Raw genomic sequence first — 22,365 nt, forward strand, 5'->3', positions numbered from 1 at the left:
TTCCTCCTCTAAGAGTCTGTTCTTCTTCCTCCTCCGCCTGCTGGGACTCTGAAATCCCTGAGTAAAGCAAGGCGTTCAGAAGCTCCCCCACTGCAATGCTCACGTGTTCCCACTGGTGGGCAAATCTTTAACTCTCCTGTTGCTCATTTAACGAATAGCACTCCAGAGATGTTCTGAGCAGCATACAGCAGATGACAGGGACAGGCAACCAGATGGAAAGGGATTTATTATTAATTTTTCATTCACAAAACTATACTTTAGAAAAGTGAAATGTGCTCAATGCCGAAAATTGGGAAAGTATAGAAAATTATAATGAATAAAAATAAAATATAATCTCACTCCACAGAGAGACTTGCTGCTACCATTTGTGAGTTCAGTACATAGGTAGTATTTTATGGATATGTTTAGTAGTTCACATTATATCATGAGTGTGTCATTTAAAATATTTTTTAAAGTTTTAACTAAAAAAATTTGTTTTAGAGATAGGGTCTCGCTCTGTCACCCAGGCCGAGTGCAGCAGCACCATCACGGCTGCCTGAAGCCTTGAATTGAGCTCAGGTGATCCTTCTGCCTCAGCCTCCCAAGTAGCTGGGACTGCAGGCATGCACCTCCATGCACGCCTAAGTATTTTAATTTTTCAAGAGATGGGGTCTTGCGATGTTGTCCACACTAGTCTTAAACTCCAGGTGTCAAGCGACCCTCCCATCTTGGCCTCCCAAGTTGATTTTTTTTTTTTTTTTAAAGACGTGATCTCACTCTGTCATCTGGGCTGCAGTACAGTGACGCAGCCTTGGCTTACTGCAGTCTCCACCTCCCAGGCTCAAGAAGCCCTCCCACCTGAGCCTCCTGAGTAGCTGGGACCACAGGTGTGCACCGCGACTGGCCAATTTTTTGTATTTTTTGTAGAGATAGGGTTTCACCATGTTTCCCAGGCTGATCTCGAACTCCTGAGCTCAAACGATCCACCCATCTCAGCCTTCCAAAATCCCTGCTGGGATTGCAGGCATAAGCCACCATGCCCAGCTATTTTATTTTATTATTATTATTATTTTAAACGACTATTTTCAAAAAGGCTGTACCAATTTGGGTTCCCACTAGAAGACGTGGATAGGTGAATTTTTAAAAGAGCACTGTGGCCCTCATCAACCTGGACACACACTCTAGGCTCTAAGGGATGAAACAGCTGTGCTGGGAGGGAGCTCCCCTGAGAGGGTGGTCAGAAGAGCCCCCAGGCACCACCTCCACCACGAAAGGCACCCCTCTCCCCAAAAGCTTGGATAACCAGCTGCATTTCCTAAGAGTGAGCACCAGGGGGCACCACATACCAAAGGAAAGTGGTCCAGACCGGGAGACCGCGCATTAGACCTCTTAAGAGAGAACTTTTTTTTTTTTCTTAGCCTGGGGTCCTCCAAGGCAGAGAGAAGCCCAGCTCTCCTGGCTTCCTTGCCATTCTCCTTACCTGACGTCCTGCAGCCTCTTGGGAGACTCTCGGAGGTACCCATAGGAGGCTGTGGGAGACAGAGGGTCATGTTCAGAAGGGAAATGGCAGTGTATGGCGTCACAGTAAGAGCTGGGGCAGCTTCCCCGTTGTGTCTTTGATGTCTTTGCATCACCATTCCAAGCCTCATGTGTCAAATGGGAGTGACAGTTTCCTGTCTCGCTTTACTGTGTGTGTGCGTGTGTGTGTGCGTAACTTATGCCAAAGTGCTTTGAAAAAACAAAGTGCTTTGAGAAGTCCTAAGGATGTCTGCTGAGTTGAGACTAGGGTGTAGGGGGTGATATGTTTGGCTGTGTCGTCATCCAAATCTCGAATTGAAGCTCCCATAATTTCCACGTGTTGTGGGAGGGACCTGGTGGGAGATAGTTGAATCATGGGAGCAGTTTCCCCCATACTGTTCTCATGGTAGTGAATAAGTCTTATAAGATCTGATGATTCTATAAAGGGTTTCCCCTTTCACTTAGCTCTCATTCATTCCTCCTTGTCCGCGGCTTCGTAAAACGCGCCTTTTGCCTTCCGCCATGATTGTGAGGCCTCCCCAGCCACGCGGAACTGTGAGTCCACTAAACTTCTTTTTCTTTGTAAATTACCCAGTCTCTGGTCTTTATTAGCAGCAAGAAAACGACTAATACAGGGGGTAAGGGCACATGGAACAAGACTGGTTACTACATTAGTCCAGGAAAGACAATGGTGGTGGCAGCTGTGAAGGTGGTGAGTCGTGACTGGATTCTAGGTATATTTCAAGGGGAGAACCAGTGAGATGTATTGAAAGATTTGATGTCCGGGGTGAGAGAAAAAGGGGGTCAAGGGTGATACTAAGGCTTTTTGTCTTGAGCCAACAAAGATTAGAGATGCCTTTTACCTAGTGGGGAAGATAGTGGAGGGATGGTTTGGAGGTACATATCAAGAATTCCATATATGGACATGATACATTTGAGATGCCTTTTAGGTCACTGAGTGATTGAGTAAAGACAGAGGTCAGAAAACTGAGCCTTAGGCTGGGCTCAGTGGCTCACGTCTATAATCCTAACACTTTAGGAGACCGAGGTGGGAGGATCACCCAGGAGTTTGAGACCAGCCTGGGCAACATAGGGAGATCCCATCTCTACAAAAAATTAAAAAAAATGTTAGTGAGGTGTGGTGGCACACATCTGTGGTCCCAGCTACTTGGGAGGCTGAGGTAGGAGAATCACTTGGGCCTGGGAGGTTGAGGCTGCAGTGAGCTGTGATCACACCACTGCACTCCACCCTGAGCAACAGGGCAAGACCCTGTCTCAAAAAAAAGATTTAGCCTTGATTCCTTTTCTCAGGGCCCTGTAAGGATCACAGTATACAATAGATTGGACTAGATCGGAGATGAAAACATAACACACACATGCAGCCACATCCCTTCCAGTGCCACTGGCAGACGCCACAAATTCATCACAGCACTCAGGAATCCTCTCAACCCAGAGCTCTAGGCAGCCTCTACCAACCAAGTGGAGATGATACAAAAATGAAAACTCTCCATCATCCTGCACTGGGCGAGAGACGCAGGAATGCAGTTAAAACCATGCGCTTTTGTGCTAGAGAGACCCGGGTTGGGTAGCTAATCTAGCTACCAGCTAACTTGAAACCTCAGAAAAAAACTGTTTCTCAGTTTCTTCATCTGAAAAATTAGATTAATAGTAGTCCCTATCTCATAGGGCTATTGTGAACACTGAATGAGATCATCCAATAAAATTATTTAGCATAGTGCCTGGGACACAGTCACCTCTTCATCAGTAAAAGCGGCGGCGGCAGCAGTAGTAATAGTTCTTGTTGCATGGTGTTACTCTTGCTTGAACATTCCAGATACATCTGTCTTATGTTCTGTTTCTGACATTGGACAAATAGTGTAATGTTGGGACTGTCCAGCAGGAGGCACTGCTGACATGTACTTCTCTATTGCCCACAGAGGTCCAGGAAGTGGGAGGCAGTTTTCCCTGGAGCAGTGTCCTCTGATGATTGCCCTGGCAGAGGCCTCAGCTTTTCCTCCTTGTACAGTAAACCAAACTCTTGGCTCCTCCCAGAGAGCAGTGTCTCAGCTTTCTTCCTGGGTCTGTTCCTCTCTTCTCAGATCCTGTTCCTGGCCTTCTCCTGCTTATGGGCTCCAGCCAAGCCGCTGAATCTGGCAACCCAGGCCCTGGCCAACCTTTCCTTCTTGTCCAGTCCCTCAGTGGCCGCCAAGTTCCCCAAAGCCAGCAGGCACATGCAGGACGTGCCTGCTTGGAATCGGTGTCCTGCGTCCTCTCTCTTCCCCTTCAACTCTGTAAAATCCCTTTTTCCGACTCTTCCTCTTCAGAGATGGAGCCGAGCAGGACTAACCCTGCTGTGCAGATGGAACAAAAGGCAGGGACCTGTTCCACGATGCTCCCAAGCTCAGATCACATCGAGCTAAAGGGGAACCTGGGAGGTGAGTCTCCTGAGCCTCAGGCACAGGTGAGTCACTCACCACTCGGATCGCACTCATCTTCAGACTCGGGTGTTTACTGGGTGCTCACTGGGCATCTTCTGTCTCTCGGCCCTGTCAGGGCTTGACCAAGATGAAGGGAGACTGTGCTGAGCTTCTGGAGGCTGAGACTGTGCTGGGCCTTGGGAGGCTGAGACGGGGGCTGGGCCTCGAGAGTGGGACAGGGGGACTGAGCCTCAGGAGGCTGAGATGGGGCTCGGCTGGGGGATGGCTGCTGTGGATCGTAGGAGATAGACAGTTCTACCTACCCTGCGATAGGGGATGGGCAGCCAGAGTACTGTCAAAGGACAGATTTCTGGATGCTTGTGGAGACCCATGAAACCACAGGCTCCCTAAAAGCACGTGTCTTTTTAAAAGGGTCCATCTTGGATCCATCTTTCCCCATGCTCACTGTTGAACATGATTCCCCAGCCCTCTACAGCCTCAATATCCCTTTCTTGGCCCAAACAGAATCTCTTTCCTGATTCCCCCATCCGCCCTAGGGCATACATCCCCACCTCCCACACACCCCTGCTGCACACACCCCCCTGCTACTTAGCATCAGGTGAACTGGGAAGGCCCGGGAAAGGACCCAGCAGGTGGGGGAGCAGCCTCTGAACCACCTCCCTTTCTTCCCCGTGCCCTCCTGCCTCAGCCACCATCTCCTTCCATGTACCCCTCCCTTCATTCTTCCTCTTGGTGTGGCATTCACAGCCTACAGAATATCTGTCCCCAACCCTTATCACTGTCCACTCCCAGCCTGGGTTTTATATAAGGAAGATGCCAGGACTTATCGCTTGATAAACTCCAGCGTGCCTTTACCTCCCTCCCTCCCTCCTGCATACGAAATCTACAATCTTTGGCATGTGTTTGTTACACAGAATGCCACCAGTGGGTCATCAGCTGTCACTGTGAACAAACAAGAAAAAGAAAATGCAAAGCAGGCCGCTGCTTGGTGCGCCGGTGCCCCAAACCACAATGGCACACCTGGTGGTTTTCCGTGGAAGGTGGCCTGGGTTCAGCCCACGTGTTGGCCTGGGGACATTGCATGAGTCAGCTGAGGTGGATAGTTGTTCTTATTTATGGTGATAAAAATACCTCTCTTTTTCCTTTACATAAAAGCAATACACATTAGCTGTGGAATAATTAGAACTAGAAACTTTAGCTACAACAAGCAAAAACCAAAGGCATACCTCTAACGCCTCCCCTCCCCGCCACCCACTCACGCTCCTAGAAATGATCACCGTGAGCTGCCTGGGAGGTACGTGCAGACCGCACGCCTTTTTTTTTTTTTTTTTTCACTTATACAAAATGAGCTCATACGTACATATTGTTTTATAACCTGCCTTTTTTGTTGAACAATATATTTTGAGTAAAAATTGCTAACATTTCTTTAGACTTACTGTGGGCCAGCCCTGTGCCAAGAGCTTTGCTTGTACATCAAGGATGTCATTTAGTCAACCCTAAGAGGTCAACTATTTACTGCCCCCATTTTACAGAGAGGACATCAGAGGGTCAAGTATTCTGTCTAGCCCAAGAGGCAGTAAGAGGTGGAAATCCCTGGCCCGGGAGGCAGAAGGCTCCAGGGCCTCAGTGACTGACAAGTCACTCAATGGTTCAGGGCCTCGGGCTTCTCATCTGTAAAGTAAGGGGGGCTGGGGCTGGGCCAGAGCAGCCTTCTCCACTGGGGAGGGGGCAGCAGACCCCATTCCCACTTACAGAGGCTACCCCCTCTGAGGCCTGCCTTCCTCCTCATTCTGAGTCTGACGCCCACTAAACCTTGTGCCAAGCACTGTTCTAAGTACTAACGAGGTACGTATTCTTTCTTTCTTTTTTATTAATTTTTTTAGGGACTGGGTCTTTCTCTGTTGCCCAGGCTAGAGTGCAGTGGTGCAGTCACAGCTCTCTGCAGCCTCAGCTTCCTGGGCTCAAGTAATCCTTCCACCTCGGCCTCCCAAGTAGCTCAAACTACATGCATGCTTCACCATGCCCAGCTGATTTGTTTTTGAGACGGAGCCTTGCTCTGTCACCCGGCCTGGAGTGTGGTGGCATGATCTCTGCTCACTGCAACCTCCACCTCCCAGTTCAAGGGATTCTCCCTCCTCTGGAGTAGCTGGGATTACAGGCAGGCACCACCACACCTGGCTACTTTTTGTATTTTTAGTAGAGGCGGGGTTTCACTATGTTGGCCAGGCTGGTCTTGAACTCCTGACCTCAAATGATCTGCCTGCCTTGGCTTCCCAAAGTGCTGGGATTACAGATGTGAGCCACCATGCCTGGTCTCAGCTAAGTTTTTTTTTTTTTTTTTTTAGAAACAGAGTCTTGCTATGTTGCCCAGGTTGGTCTTGAACTCCTGGCGTCAAGCAGGTCTCTCACTTGGCCTCCCAATACACTGGGATTACAGGCGTGAGCCACTGCACCTGGCTGGTAGGTGTTATTTCTGTCCCCTTTGTACACAAGAGGAAACTGAGGCACAGAGAGCTAAAGTAACTTGCCCAGCGTCACTCCCTTAATAGGGGCAGAGTGAGGACCCAAACTCAAACTCTTCTGACCCCAGAGATTGTGTTCTTAACCATTACCAGTTGCTTTTTTGTTGAACAATATATTTTGAGTAAAAATTGCTAACATTTCTTTAGACTTACTGTGGGCCAGCCCTGTGCCAAGAGCTTTGCTTGTACATCAAGTACATCTTCCCCACGGGAAGAAAAACATTTTGAGCCGGGCGCGGTGGCTCAAGCCTGTAATCCCAGCACTTTGGGAGGCTGAGATGGGTGGATCACGAGGTCAGGAGATCGAGACCACCCTGGCTAACATGGTAAAACCCCGTCTCTACTAAAAAATACAAAAAACTAGCCGGGCGAGGTGGCGGGCGCCTGTAGTCCCAGCTACTTGGGAGGCTGAGGCGGGAGAATGGTGTAAACCCGGGAGGCGGAGCTTGCAGTGAGCTGAGATCCGGCCACTGCACTCCAGCCTGGGCAACAGAGCGAGACTCCGTCTCAAAAAAAAAAAAAAGAAAAACATTTTGATATATGTGTTCCTATGACTTAGGAAACATATATATCGATATTTAACTGAAATAAAAATTTCCCAAAGTAAAAACATATCCTTACTATGCAAGATACCTTCTAATCAATTAAAAGAAAATTTTGGCAACAGCCACTGCATGTCCTGCAAGACTCGTAATGGGTCGTAACCTGTAGTTTGAAAATCAGTGCTAAGCCTATCCCTCTCTTTCCTAGGGGAACCCTCTTTATTGGGTCCAAAGGCTTTCGCTTGATCCTAGGAAGCAGCTGGCATAGGGACTGCGACCCCATTTCAGAGGAGAGGGAAGTGAGGACCAGAGAAGGGTAGGGCAGGTCCTGCCGAGGTCACGCAGAGAGGACTGGAATTAAGATCTAGAAACAGGCAGATGGCAAACCTGGGCAAAGCCGGCCTTCCGCGCAGGGAGCTTTCTTCAACACAGCCCCTGTCATGTTGGTAAGTACCCCTTATTGAGCACCTACCCTTTGCAGGGTGTCACATACAAGGCTTAGCTCAGTTAATCTTCAAAGCAACCCAGGCAACAGAGAGTTAGGAGCCCCATGGTGTAGAGGTCGCAGCTAAAGCTCAGAGAGGCGGAGTGACCAGGCTGAGGCCACACAGGGTGCAGGAAGCCATGTCTGGTTTTGGCCCCACTGTGTTTCTAGAATCAAGCTCAGGGCCTGAAACATGACAGGGCTCAGGAAACATGTCTGTCTGTCTGACCCCAAAGACTTCTCTTTCTGCCATTGCTCTGCGGTTCCCACTAGCCCCCTTTCTGGGAGGCATGGCCCTGGGGCGGGGCAGGCGCCAGGATGCTTGGAGGCTTGCTGGGCGAGGGTCCCTGGGGTGACACTCTTTGCTGAGTTTCGGTTCCAGGTCCCTGCATGCTTGCCTGGCCCTGCCCTGTCAGCTGAGAGGGAGGGCGGGACGGATCTAGACCGCTCCCCTGGGCTGGGGTGGAGGAACCCGCCTGGCGCCTGGGCTCACACGGCCTCTCCCGGCTCACCTCTCACTCCCAGACTGGCTCTGGGTCTCCCAGGGGGGCCAGAGAAAGGCCAGTCCTACCTCCAGCCTGAGTTTGATTCCCATCCCTGGGGCTCCCTCTCACTTCCCCAGCCCCAGGCACAGGCAGTTCCTACCCCTTCCCCATAAGAGAAGTGGTTGTGGGTGAGAGGGTTGAGTCTCAGGGTTAACCCCAGGGCTGAGCAAACAGACTTGGTCTTGCACTCTGTTCCTTTTGGGCTGTGCACTGTCGGTGAGTCTCCAGTCCCCACCCCCAAGGTACAGTCCCTCAGGTAGCCCTACCTTCCCTGAGCAGGAAGGGGTCTGAGCTCCTAGCAGGAAGCCCAGAGCTGACTCAGGAGATGGTTCTAGACCTGGGAGGGGAGGAGGGGAAGGAAGCAGGAGAGCTAGAGGCCAGGGCAGAAAGCCAACAGCTGGCTTGGACAGGGCATTGTGTGGTTTGGAAGGTGCCGTGTGTCCCAGGGGAGTGGCATTTTCACCTCCACCCTCCTCTCTGCCCATCTGGACCCCACCCCTCCACTTCAGCTGGCTCCACACTCCCTCCCTGCAGGAAGTCTTCTCAGGTGGACACCACCCCACACTGCCTGGCATCACTTTGCATCCCCTGGGAGGGAGGGGGTGTGGCTGAGACGAAGCCCAGTGATATCTCACAGGTGTGAGCCTCCGCATCGTAGAGGCCCTCTTCCAACCCAGGCGCAAAGTGCTGGACCCCTCTTTGGAAATGGCCTCAATTTCCAAGTGAAATACCCACACACACATACACACACGCCCCTATCATTACTTGGGAATCCTGTCTTGGTTTTGGCTAGGAACAGATGTTTCCAAATTAAATTCTGGAGGATGTCCATCCATTTTTACCCGCCCACCTAACCGTCCTACCTCAGATAGATTTGGGATCACACGATTTAAGGATCAAATGATACAAATCCGATTTATCGAATGCACTTTCTCAGATCCTTTATAGTTAATGCATATTGTGAATCTCTGAGCATCTGCAGTTTCCCAAATTTGCTTGACCTCAGAATTTTTTTTTTTTTTTTGGAAACAGAATTTCCCTCTTGTTGCCCAGGCTGGAGTGCAATAGTGCGATCCCGGCTCACCACAACCTTCGCCTCCCGGTTTCAAGCGATTCTCCTGCTTCAGACTCCTGAGTAGCTGGGATTACAGGCATGCAACACCACGCCCGGCTAACTTTGTATTTTTAGTAGAGACGAGGTTTCTCCATGTTGATCAGGCTGATCTCGAACTCCCGACCTCAGGTGATCTGCCCGCCTTGGTCTCCCAAAGTGCTGGGATTACAGGCGTGAGCCACTGCGCCTGGCCTTTTTTTGTTTTTTTTTAAATATAGTAGAGCATCTCTTGGGTCTAGAATGCTATTGAGCACCTATTGAGAAATGTTAGGGTACAGAATATTCTAGAAAGTGCAGACCCACCTCTAGAAAGTGCAGACCCACCTTAGCAATGAGTTATAATAACACAACATACTTCCATAGACTGGGGGCTTACTCTATGTCAGACTTTTATGTGCTAGATATCAGCCCATTCTCAAAACAGATGGTGAGACAAGCATTATTCTGGAAGGAGGGAAGAATATCTAGGTCATTTGGGTGAGGTAATTTACCATAAGCTGCCAAGCTATGGATCTTGCATTACCTGAATGATAGTTCAAATATTTATTGCCCTAGATAGCACAGGCATTGACCCATGTACTGGAGATGGGAATGTGCCGAGATCCCCCGGTGGGCTGGGCATTAGCCCTTCAGTCACTGGACTGTGGAGAGGTCTGGAAGGCTTGAGGGTAGGGGATAGTACCCCTGGAGAATCAAGAAGGTTGAGAGACCCTTGGGGGACTCAGGACAGCAGCTGCTTATGAACCAGTTTGGAAGCATTTCAATATTTTGCCAACTTTGTGGATGTCCCAGTGCTGACTGTAGGCCTGGACCAGACCACCGTAAACACCCTTCCTGCCCACTGGGAGGAAGCAGAATGCTGGTTTCTGTCCAGCAGCACATTTTGGTTTCATTGTCAAACTGCGAAACAACCCAGGGTAAAGATTAGGCAGATATGGGTGTGAATCCCAACTCAGATTCTTTCTAGGCACATGGCTTTGCTTTGGACAACTTCTGGCCTTTTCTGAATCTCAGTTTCTTTACCTGTAAAGTGGGAAAACATATTGCTCGCCTCATTGGGTTGTTGTGAGGATTAAATGAGGTGTTGCCTGTGAAGCCCAGCACCTGGCATATGTTGATTGCCCTGCAAGTGAGAGCTCTCACCAATAAGGACTGTTGATGTTAATTGTCAACAAAATTGTGAGCTGTTTCAGCGTTTTGTTGTTGTTGTTGTTTTGTTTTGTTTTTTTGAGACGGAGCCTCGCTGTCGCCCAGTCTGGAGTGCCGTGGCCCAATCTCGGCTCACTGCAACTTCTATCTCCTGGGTTCAAGCAGTTCTCCTGCCTCAGCCTCCTGGGTTGCTGGGATTACAGGTGCCTGCCACCATGCCCAACTAATTTTTTTGTATTTTTAGTAGAGATGGGGTTTCACCATGTTGACCAGGCTGGTCTTGAACTCTTGACCTCAAGAGATCCGTCCCCCTCAGCCTCCCAAAGGGCTGGGATTACAGGCATGAGCCACTGCGCCCAGCTCAGCCTTTCTTTTGGGAAGAGAGCATAGGTTTGGGACTTCATCTGCCAAATCCTTCTTTCTAGACACTGTCAGACTGTAGATTGAGCAATGAAACTGGAAGGTAACATGAGAAATATGACCATGAGCAGCTTCAAGTTGTTGTTAGATTGGCTTCTGCAACATGCCACCTTGCACAGGTACCTCATGAACTTGGACAGAAGTACATTTAGCTAATCCGAATTTAGCAATGGAGTGTTCCTGTATAGGTCATCCAATTAAAGTACAGCAATGTCTCCGGCTGTTTATCTAGTTAGAACTTGGCCATGTTCTGATCCTGTGCAGGCTGCGCAATAAGGACTTGGATCTGTCGTGTGCTGGTCGATCACACATACAGAGCTGCTGGTTTGATCTCTGCCAGAGCTGAGTTATCATCATGAGTTAAGAGAGCTCTGTAAGGCCAGGCTCCATGGTTTCCAGCTGTAATTACAGCATTTGGGGAGGGCAAAGCAGGAGGATAGCTTGAGGACAGGAGTTCAAAACCAGCCTGGGCAACACAGTGAGACTCCTGTCTCTACAAAAAAAAAATAGCCAGCCGGGCATGGTGGCTCACGCCTGTAATCTCAGCACTTCAGGAAGCCGAGGCAGGCAGATCACGAGGTCAGGAGTTTGAGATCAGCCTGACCAATATGGTGAAACCCCGTCTCTACTAATAATACAAAAAATTAGCCAGGCATGGTAGTGTGTGCCTGTAGTCCCAGCTACTCGGGCGGCTGAGGCAGGAGAATTGCTTGAACCTGGGAGCCGGAGGTTGCTGTGAGCTGAGATTGCGCCACTGCACTCCAGCCTGGGTGACAGAGTTAGACTCCATCTCAAAAAAATAATAAAAAATAAAAAATTAGCCGAGGGTGGTGGGACACACCTGTAGTACCAGCTACTCGGAAGGCTGAGGTGGGAGGATCTCTTGAGCCTGGAGTTCGAGGCTGCAGTGAGCTGTGATTGCATCACTGCATTCAGCCTGGGCAACAAAGTGAGACCCTGTCTTAAAAAAAAGCAAATTAATATTAATATTTAATAATAAAATTACTTGTGTTGTTTATAACAAGTATTATTTGTTTTATTATTTCCTTGACAAAAACACTTTTTAAAATGACATATGCCCTTTGTGAGAAGGTCTCTGGAAAGGACACGCACTGGATAGAAAATTGGGAGCGGTTTATTTCAAACAACAAAAGCAGCCCACAGTCCTCATGTGGACCTTTGCAGAGGGCCTCACAGCCAGGAACTTCCTCTGACCCCTGGGTGGCCTCGACCAGGCCCTTCTCAGTGGGAGCGACCTTGGCTATTTGTGAGTGAGCTGCCTGCCCGTTGTCCATGGGTCAGTCCATGGGTGGTTTGGGTCCTCTGGCCAGGGTGGCACCTACCTCAAGGCCAGTCACCTGGAGATAGGGGCCAGGTTGTGCAGACTCGCCACCCGCTTCCTGGAGCAAAGAGTTGGGGGTGATCCCCAGAGGAGATGTACGCATGGCATACTCCCAGCCCAGCTAACGGCCCCGGCATTCTTATGGCTGTCCAGATGAGGCCTGGTTAATTACTGACCAGCGGACGGCGGCGACTGAATCCCTGGCATAAGCTGTTGCGTCTAAACAGTCCAGGGCGTCCTTGCAGCCTGCGGGCCAGTTTCTTTGCCCACCCTGCAAAGAGGTAGCGTTCACCATTAACCACAGAAAGAAGGATTTGTGTTCAGTTCAAGGAAGTCTTACAATTCTCCAGGGGTGTCCAGACTCTGAGATGGGGCCTCGGGAGCCACAGAGTTTCTTCTGCACAGCAGAGAAGCATGCCGGCCCAGCTCAGCATGATCCAGCTTCAGAGGCGGAGTGCCAATGGATGGGGTGTTTGGTCAGTGAACGAAAGGCAGCATGTGTGGCTGGCTCCCTGGGCAAGTAACTTTCCCTGCCTGGCCTCGGTGTCCCTATGTGTCAGATGGGGATGCTGGAAGACATGATTTCGAGGGTCCCTCAGTCCTTGTTTTTAGGCCTCATCCCCCTTGTCTGGCCATGCCCAATTCTCCCTTTGCTCCTCAACCAACACCCTCTTTCTCAACCAGACAGGCATCCTCTTGACCCTACTCCCCTCCGCTCCTCCACAAAGCCCTCTCCACTTTCCTTCTCCTGTGCAAGCTCTGTCCAAGCTGCAAGATCTGACTAAATCGCTTCTCCAGGAAGTCTGAAGCCACCTCTGGCTACATCGATGCTCATGAATCTCCCTCTCTCTGGGTGGTTCCACATGCAAAGCCAGAACCTCTGAACTTCTTCCAGGTTTCTGGAAGAGTAACAGTTAATACTAGATAGCACTGCCTGTGTGCCAGGAACTGGAGCAAACGCCAGGCACATGTTAACACATGTCATCCTCACAGCTCTGCTCTCATTCCCGATTTACAGATGAAGAAAGTGAGTCCGGAGGGGTTAAACAACTTGCCCACAGACACACAGCCAGTATGTGGTGGCTGTAGTTGGCTTCGGAACCTTGCTGCCCAGGAGGGCAGCCTCCAGCCCTGAGTGGCCATTGAGCACTAGAGATGTGGCTGGTGTGAACTGAGACATGCCATGAGTGTGTAATGGACACCAGGTTTTGAATGGTTGGTGTGACAAAAAGAATGCACTATATCACATTAAGATTCTTATACTGATTTCATGGTGACATATTTTCCATATATTGAGTTGAGTAAAATATATTGTTAACATTAATTTCACTCCTATCTTTACTTTTTGATATGGCTACAAGAAAATTTAAAATTATATAGTTAAAAATTAGGGTTAGAATTATGTAGTTAAAATTACGTAGACAGTGCTGTTCTAAAATCTGTGTGCACAAGCACTATGCTGTACTGCCTGTCTCTTGGGTAAAAGTGGCGATAGTGGTGATGGGGGTAGTGACGGTGATAGAGGTAGTAATGGAGGTGGTGATGAAGGTGGTGAGGGTGATGGAGGTGGTGATGGAGGTGGTGAGGGTGACCGAGGTGGTGATGGAGGTGTTGATGAAGGTGATGAGAGTGATGGAGGTGGTGAGGGTGACAGAGGTAGTGATGGAGGTGGTGATGGAGGTGGTGATGGAGGTGATGAGGGTGATAGAGGTGGTGACAGAGGTGGTGATGGAGATGGTGAGGGCGATGGAGGTGGTGATAGAGGTGGTGATGGAGGTGGTGATGGAGGTGGTGAGGGCGATGGAGGTGGTGAGGGTGATGGAGGTGGTGAGGGTGATGGAGGTGGTGATGGAGGTGGTGAGGGTGATGGAGGTGGTGATGGAGGTGGTGAGGGTGATGGAGGTGGTGAGGGTGATGGAGGTGGTGAGGGTGATGGAGGTGGTGATGGAGGTGGTGAGGGTGATGGAGGTGGTGATGGAGGTGGTGAGGGTGATGGAGGTGGTGATGGAGGTGGTGAGGGTGACAGAGGTGGTGAAAGAGTGGTGATGGAGGTGATGATAGAGGTGGTGAGGGTGATAGAGGTGATGATGGAGGTGGTAAGGGTGACGGAGGTAGTTATAGAGGTGATGATGGAGGTGGTGAGGGTGATGGAGGTAGTGATAGAGGTGGTGATGGAGGTGGTGAGGGTGATGGAGGTAGTGATAGAGGTAGTGATGGAGGTGGTGATGGTGGTGGTGATGATGATGGTGGTGATGGATAGAGGTGGTTATGTGATAGAGGTAGTGATGGAGCTGGTGTTGGTGATAGAGGTGGTGAGAGGTGGTGATGGTGATGGAGGCAGTGACAGAGGTGGTGATGGTGATAGAGGTGGTGATGGAGGTGGTGAGGGTGATGGAGATGGTGATGGAGGTGCTGAGGGTGATGCAGGTAATGATAGAGGTGGTGATGGAGGTGGTGAGGGTGATGGAAGTAGTGATAGAGGTGGTGATAGAGGTGGTGATGGAGGTGGAGGTGGTGATAGAGGTGGTGATGGAGGTGGTGATGGAGGTGGTGATGGAGGTGGTGATAGAGGTGGTGATGGAGGTGGTGATAGAGGTGGTGAGGGTGATAGAGGTGGTGAGGGTGATGGAGCTGGTGATAGAAGTGGTGAGGGTAATGGAGGTGGTGACAGAGGTGGTGACAGAGGTGGTGATGGTGATGTGATGGATAGAAGTGGTTATGTGATAGAGGTGGTGATGGAGCTAGTGATGGTGATAGAGGTGGTGAGAGGTGGTGATGGTGATGGAGGCAGTGACAGGTGGTGATGGTGATAGTGATAGAGGTGGTGATGGAGGTGGTAAGGATGATGGAGGTGTTGATGGTGATGGAGTTGGTGATGATGATGGAGGTGGTGATGTTGATGGTGATAGAGGTGGTGACAGTGATGGAGGTGATGATGGAAGATATGGTAGAGGTGGTGATAGTAGTGAGGTTGATGGGATGTTACTGGTAGTGGGGTGGATGATAGATGAAGCCATCTTACTATGGTCTGAATGTTTGTGTGCCCCCAAAATTTATATGTTGAAACCTGAACACCAGTGTGAGGATATTAGGGCGTTAGGAGGAGGGCCTTGGGGGGTAATTAGATCATGAAGACACAGCCCTCATAAATGGGATTAGTGCCCTTATAAAAGAGGCCCCAGAGAACTCCCTTGCCCCTTCCGCCAGGTGGGGATGCTGTGAGGAGCCATCATCTATGAATCAGAAAACAGGTCCTCACCAGATGCTGAACCTGCTGGCACCTTGGTCTTGGACTTCTAGCCTCCAGAACTGTCAAATACAAATTGCTGTTGTTTAGAAGCCCCCCAGTTTATTAGCATTTTGTAATAGCATCCTGAACAGACTAAAACATCTCATTACAGCAGCTAATATTTTAAAAGAAATGCATGTTCATGCACCTAGTGAACAAAATATGCTGTGCACCTACTGTGTGCATTTTGCTGAAAAATACATGTCCACTGTAAAAAAATGCAAACATTACAGAGAAAGTGAAAATTTCTCTGTATTCTTTTATTCTTTTACTTCAGACATTGCCACTATATACAAGGGAGTACAATCTTTCAGCCTTTTTTTGTTTTGTTTTTTGTTTTTGTTTGAGATGGAGTCTCGCTCTGTGGCCCAGGCTGGAGTGCAGTGGTGTGATCTCAGCTCACTGCAACCTCCGCCTCCCAGGTTTAAGTGATCCTCCTGCCTCAGCCTCCCGAGTAGCTGAGATCACAGGCGTCTGCCACCACGCCCAGCTAATTTTTGTGTTTTTAGTAGAGACGGAGTTTCACCATGTTAGCCAGGCTCGTCTTGAACTCCTGACCTCAAGTGGTCCACCCGCCTCGGCCTCTCAAAGTTTTGGGATTACAGGCATGAGCCACTGTGCCCAGCCTTCTGGCCTTTTTATGTATACAGAAACATGAGGAAGATTAAAAATCAATGGTTTAATAATATTTATGCAGTTCTGTTACCTGTTTTCTCACCTGGCAATCTGTCATGTCTATTTTTCTCATCAGTATATGTGGATTTGTTTTATTCTTTTTACCAGCTGCATAGTATTCCCCTGCATAATTCTGTCAGAGTCAATTGATGCTCACTCAAGTTGTTCCTAGTTTTTACTATTATAACCAGTGATACAATGAACATCTTGTATAGAGGTCTTTGAACTTTTGTGCCAGCATTTCCATAGGATCGAGTTGTAGAAGCAGAATTCTTGACTAAAGTGTCTACACATTTGCTATTTTGCCTCAGATTGCAAATTGGTCCCTCAGAAATTACCCTCTTGAACATGCTATGTGCAAGTTCCTACTTCATCCTATTTTAGCTTCATCCACTTTTGCTAGGACAGGTGCAGTAGCCTGTGAACAGCCTTCCCACATTCCCCTTGCTCCCCTCCATCTTTTGTCCTTACAACAGCCAAAGTTGCTTTTTTGAAATACAAACCTGACTACATCATTACCTCCCACTTCCCCCAACCCAAACCTTTGGGGGCACACTGCCTTTGTGACAGTGCTTTCCCATGCCCTGTGAAGTCCCACGGGACCTGGCCTCTGTTAGCCTGGCCAGCTTCTCTGATGCATGCTTCCTCTCTGCCTCTGCAGCCATGTCAGTTATCGAGTCTCCTGCACTCTGTTCTTTCCCACCTCAGGGCCTTTGCCTGAGCTGTATCTGCTGCCTGGAACACCCTTTCCAGCCCTCATCCTGCCCTTTGCTATTTGACTCCTGCTTATCCTTTACCTCTTAGTCCAAAGGGCACCTTCTCAGGGAAGCCCTCCCTGACCTGAAGCTTAGACTAGTCCCTCAGGGGATGCCATCCTTCCTTCAACACACCTTTTGCTATTGGTGAGTACGTGTTTGTGTGATTATCCTCCTCCTTGAAGGAAAGGGTCACTCCTCACAGTACCCTCAGGCCCCAGAGCAGTGTCTGGTTCCCAGACACTCAGTAAAGATTTCTCCAGAACAATTTTTTAATCATATAATTGTTCATAAAATTTTTACCTATGAAATAGGTTTTTGTTTGACCCTCTCTGCAACCTTGCAAAGGAAGCAGGGCTTGCATTTTATAGAGGGGGAAACTGAGGCATTGAGAGGCAAACTTCTTCATCTGAAATCATTCCAGGTAAATGGCCAGGGCGTGGGACTCAAACAGAGCTCTGCCGATTCCAGCTCTTCCACCGACATTTTTCACACCTGCGCTCACGTGGTGCTCCGAGTCCCTCCTTTACTATCTTCAGAGAATTCCATCTCTCAGTTTTTCTCTTGCTTCTATTGCTACGTCTTCAATCTGGCCTTTTATGATTCTGAACAATAAGATACTCACAGAAGTGTTAGAGGGAGTCAGCCCCTTGCAGACGGGGCTCAGGTGCCTTATCTTAACACACAACAGAACGGGGGTGCAGAGAGTGCCCATCACCTGCTCATGGGGACGCCCACAAAGCATGTTCATGCACCTAGTGAACAAAATATGCTGCACACCTACTGTGTGCGGGTCCCTGCTCTCAGCACTGAGGACGCAGCAGCAAACAAGAGACACTCAGTCCTTGATCTCAAGGAGCTGACATTCTACAGGAGAAAGACAATACATAAACTCAGTAATTTCAGAATATGATGTGTGTTATGGAGAATTTTTTTTAAAGGAAAAAGGGATACAGAGTGACTGACCATAGTGGTCAAAGGGGTCTCTCTGAGGAGCTGACATTTGAGGTGAGATGTGAATGATGGGAAGGAGGGAGCCATGGAAAGTTCTGGAGGAAGAGCATTCTAGGGAGAGGAGAATGTTAATGCAGGGGGCACAGCCAGAAGCCCCAGGTGCCTCGTGCGGAGTGAACAAGGCTAACAGTGGGGGATGAAGCAGAAGGAGAGGAGGGCAGGGGCCAGAGCAGACAAGATCTGGAGGCCGTGGTGAGAACAGTGGCTTTTCCTCTATTGTGACATGAAGCCAGAGGACAGTTCTGAGCAGGGGAGTCACACGATCTGATTTGCATTCTGAAAATACCACTCTGGCTGCTGTGTGCAGAAGGGCCATAGAGGGGCAAGGGTGGGCAAGATGGCACGTTAGAAGTGGTTGGTAGCACGGACCAGGCTGGTGGAGGTGGTAGAAGTGATGAGTTCGATGCGGGACATATTTTTACAGTGGACCTGGCCAGCCTTGGTGGCTCACGCCTGTAATCCTGACACTTTGAGAGGCCGAGGCTAATGGATCACTTAAGGTTAGGAGTTCGACACAAGCCTGACCAACATGTGAAACCCCATCTCTACTAAAAATACAAAATTAGCCAGGTATGGTGGCACACGCCTGTAATCCCAGCTACTTGGGAGGCTGAGGCAGGAGAATTGCTTGAACCTGGGAGGCAGAGGTTGCAGTGAGCCAAGATGGTGCCATTGCACTCCAGTCTGGGCAACAAGAGCGAAACTCTGTTTCAAAATAAACAGTGGACCCATGAGAATTGCTGATGGACAGGATGTGGGGCGTGAGGGAAAGGAGATGAATCCAGAGTGCCTGCTGGGGTTTTGATCTGAGCACTTGGAGGGAGGGGACAGCTGAGGCCCGGCTGGTGAGCAGGTATGAGGGGGTGGGGCTCAGATTTTGATTGGGGACTTGTGAAGTTGGAGATGTTAATGAGACACCCAGGTGGCCCAGTAGAATGGACAGGGGGATCTGTAAATCTTGGCTGGGGCAGAGGTCCAGAGAGGTACGCACTTGAGAGGCATCGATGTAGAGACAGGACAGGAAGGCCACCCGCCTCCTGACTCCCCACCAGATGCTCCTTCCTTCTCTCTCACTCCTGCAACCTTCCAGGCAGATCTCCCGGGAACAGGCAGCCAGGTGGGCCCCTGCGGAGATGCAGGGCCCTGCCTTCTGCTTTCCCCTCCTGCCCTGGCTCTGGTCCCTTGGCAAACAGCCCCAAGCCTTCTGGGCTGCTAGATTTCAGAAAGGCGTTCCAGTTTGGCAAAGTAAACACAGTCGAGGAGAAAAGCAACACCTTGCAAAACAGCGCCAGGCCCCCAAAGGAGAATTTTCTTGGTCTTTTCTTTAACTTTCAGCACTGGCCTCAAGCCAAGAATGTGTCCTGTATTTTCTTCCTTGGTCCCTCCCCAGTGCCCACCCCATCCCTGGTGTCTAAGATCTCCAGGGCACTAATCTGCCAGCGTGAGAGCAGAGCGGCTATGCTGGGAAACCCCGGCTGCCTCCTGCACCTACAAGCCATGTGACCTCAGGCAAGTTACTTCTCTCTCTGTGCCTCAGTTTCCCACCCTGTAAAATGAGGATGATAGTGGTTCTACCTGATAGGCTTGCCTGAGGAATGAATGAGCTGCTATATGCAAAGATTAAAATACCTGACAAGGAGGGAGGACTCCATAAATTATAGCAGTTCTTATGGTTGCCCTGGGCTTGGACAAGATTAAGAACACAGTCCCAGAGGGGTGCTGCCTGAGTTCTAGGACCAGCTCCACCCCATACCACCCAATCCCTGAGTGCCTTGGGGAGGTCCTCTCTAGCAGAAACCCCCTCCCAGGATTGTGGGGCCTACAGGGTCTGTGCCTGGAACAGAGGCCTGAGTGCACAGTGGATGTTGACTGATGAAAAAACAGCGGTGCTTGCTTACCTGGGCTCCCTAAACCCAGTTCAGGCCTCCGACCTCAGCCCAGCCTGAGAGGGACTGTCAGGCTTTGCCCACATTCATCATGACGGTGCCTGAAATCTCACCATTATTGCTTCACTTCTTTGGCTTAAGACCTTGCCCTGGTGAAAATACAGAGAGCCCAGGAAAGGGTCACCCATCCAGTCTTCTGTCCTTTATCCCTAGCGTAAAGGAGTTTGTTAGCTGTTTTTCTGAGAGTAGGTATGGGAAGGGCAAGCATGCCCTCCCTCCAGGCCCTCCCCTCTTCTGCTTAGACCTTCAGGACTTCTGCTGCCTGCTGAGGGGAGTCCAGGCTCTCCAGCCTGGCCTGCAGCCCATATGGGGTCTGGTCCCCATGTGCCCCTTGTGTGCATTCTCAGTAGGCACACCTGCCCCCATGGCCAGCCTGGATTTCTCCTTCCCGCTCACTTGGGCTTTCTGGCTTTGGTGCCTTTGCTCATTCAAACCTTGCCATCAAAATTCCGTCCCATTCCCCCACCCTACCATGCGGTTATTTGCCTCTCTTGGAAGCTTTGTGTCAAAGCTTCTCAATCTCAGTGTGCTCCTGACATTTGGGGAGAGATCATTCTTTTTTTTTTGAGACAGAGTCTTGCTCAGTCACCCAGGCTGGAGTGCAGTGGCGCCGTCTCAGCTCACTGCAACCTCTGCCTGCTGGGTTCAAGTGATTCCCCTGCCTCAGCTTCTGGAGTAGCTGGGATTACAGGCACCCGCCACCATGCCCAGCTAATTTTTGTATTTTTAGTAGAGATGGGGTTTCACCATGTTGGCCACGCTAGCCTCGAACTCCTGGCCTCAGGTGATCTGCCCACCTGGGCCTCCCAGAGTGCTGAGATTACAGGCACCACCTCCTCAGGGGACTCCCTAGACTCCCCACCTAGGACCTTCTCCCCCAGCAAGTTGCTCTGTTCCTTTATCCCACTTTATTTTCTTTGCAGCCTTTATCGTGATCAGAAACTATGCTCTCTGCTTATTCACTTCCTTGCCTCTTCATAGTCTTCCCCAACCAGAATGGCCAGCTTCTCATGCAGGGGACTCTGTCCTGTCTACTGCTGCCCCCTCAGAGCCAAACACTGTACCTGGCACACAGTAGGGCATCCGCGCCCTACTCGATTGTGGGAACCATTCTGCTCATTGTAGGAGGTTTAGCACGTCTCTGGCTTCTACCCACTAAAAGTCAGCTGCATCTCTCTAGGTTGACAAACAAACATGTCTCCAGACAATGCCAAATGTCCCCAGAGGATGGCAGTTACGATGGCCCCTGGTTGAGAACCACTCACTGATGTATAGTATATTGCAAAGGGACTGGGGCACCCGGGGTCACACCTGGCCCTACTCCTGCTGGCTGTGGGGCTTGTGCGGGAGCTATGTGAGCCTTGGCTTCCTCAGTTGCAAAGTGGGCATAAAAAAGCCTGTCTCACAGATGGCATTGACGAGTGACCATTGTCGCAAAGTACCGTATCTCACTTTTAATAGGTGCTTGAAAAATTGAAGCTAAAATTCAAATGACAGCAATGCAATCTGACTTGGGCTAAATTCTTCCTTCCCAGTTTTCCTCATTGCAGGAAATGGCACCCACTCCCCATCCCGGTTCAGCCAGGCCCCACACCCTGGAGTCTTCCTTGATTTCTTTCTTTTTTTTTTTTTTTTCTGAGACAGGGTCTCACTCTGTTCTGCACCCTGTTCTCTTCTGCACCCGGCTGGAGTGCAGTGACACAATCACAACTCACTGCAGCCTCAACTTCCTGGGGTTCAAGTGATCCTCTCACCTCAGCCTCCTGAGTAACTGGGACCACACGTGTGTGCCAACATGCCTGGCTAATTTTTGTATTTTTTTGTAGAGATGGGGTCTTGCCATGTTGCCCAGGCTGGTCTTGAACTCCTGAACTCAAGTGACCTGCATGCCTTGGCCTCCCAAAGTGTTGGGATTACAGGCATGAGCCACCATGCCCGGTTATCTTCATTGATTTCTATACCCCACATCTGTCATCAGCAAATGCTTTGGCACTTTCTCCAAAACCATCCCAAATCCAGCCATTCACCCCAAATCTCTCTCCCACAGACAGTGTAGCAGCTCCACGTGAGCCTGATTCCACCCCACCCCTCCAATCCACTCTCCACAGGCAACCAGAGGGTCTTCTTCAGATGTGACTCGAGTCAAATGCACAGGCCTTATGGTGGTCTTTACCTGACCCAGCCCTGCCTACCTTTCCTCTGCTGGCCCGTGGGCGTCATCCTCACTGGCCTTGTTCCTGAGACAGAATTGCCTGTAATCCCTCTGTCTCTCTCTCCCTAGGCTAAGCCCTGTGGCCCTGTTGTCAGTTCCTTATGGAATGTGGCCCATGTTCTCAGACCCACAGTCAGCTCCTGGAGGGCAGGGCCGGGTCCTGCTGATTCCCGTATCCGCACCGAGCATGGCACTTGTTCATACCCATAGAGAAGGCTCGGAGTAAATACAGATAGGGGCAGTGGGTACCCAGGAAGAAGTGCAAAGAGCCCCAGCATTTGTTGTTTGTTTTGGGGCAAATGCACTTCATCTCTCATGCTGCAGGGATTAAAGATGGCTACAAATTCTCCGACATGCCTCCCATGGACCTAAGGGGCCTGTAACTGCTTTGACCAACAGGAAACAGCAGAAGTGATGCTGG

General features: G+C 50.0%; 1 long non-coding RNA gene across 1 annotated transcript; it reads left to right on the plus strand.

The window, feature by feature from the left end:
* The first annotated feature begins 1,900 nt into the window (after window positions 1-1,900).
* LOC105514308 lies at window positions 1,901-13,373 on the plus strand. The gene is made up of 3 exons (XR_001002161.1): window positions 1,901-2,052; window positions 3,822-3,958; window positions 11,804-13,373. It is a non-coding gene; the product is annotated as an uncharacterized LOC105514308 (long non-coding RNA).
* The last annotated feature ends 8,992 nt before the right edge of the window (window positions 13,374-22,365 follow it).

This window comes from Colobus angolensis, unplaced genomic scaffold (genome assembly GCF_000951035.1).
Source record: "Colobus angolensis palliatus isolate OR3802 unplaced genomic scaffold, Cang.pa_1.0 Scaffold240, whole genome shotgun sequence".
Taxonomy (NCBI): Eukaryota; Metazoa; Chordata; class Mammalia; order Primates; family Cercopithecidae; genus Colobus; species Colobus angolensis.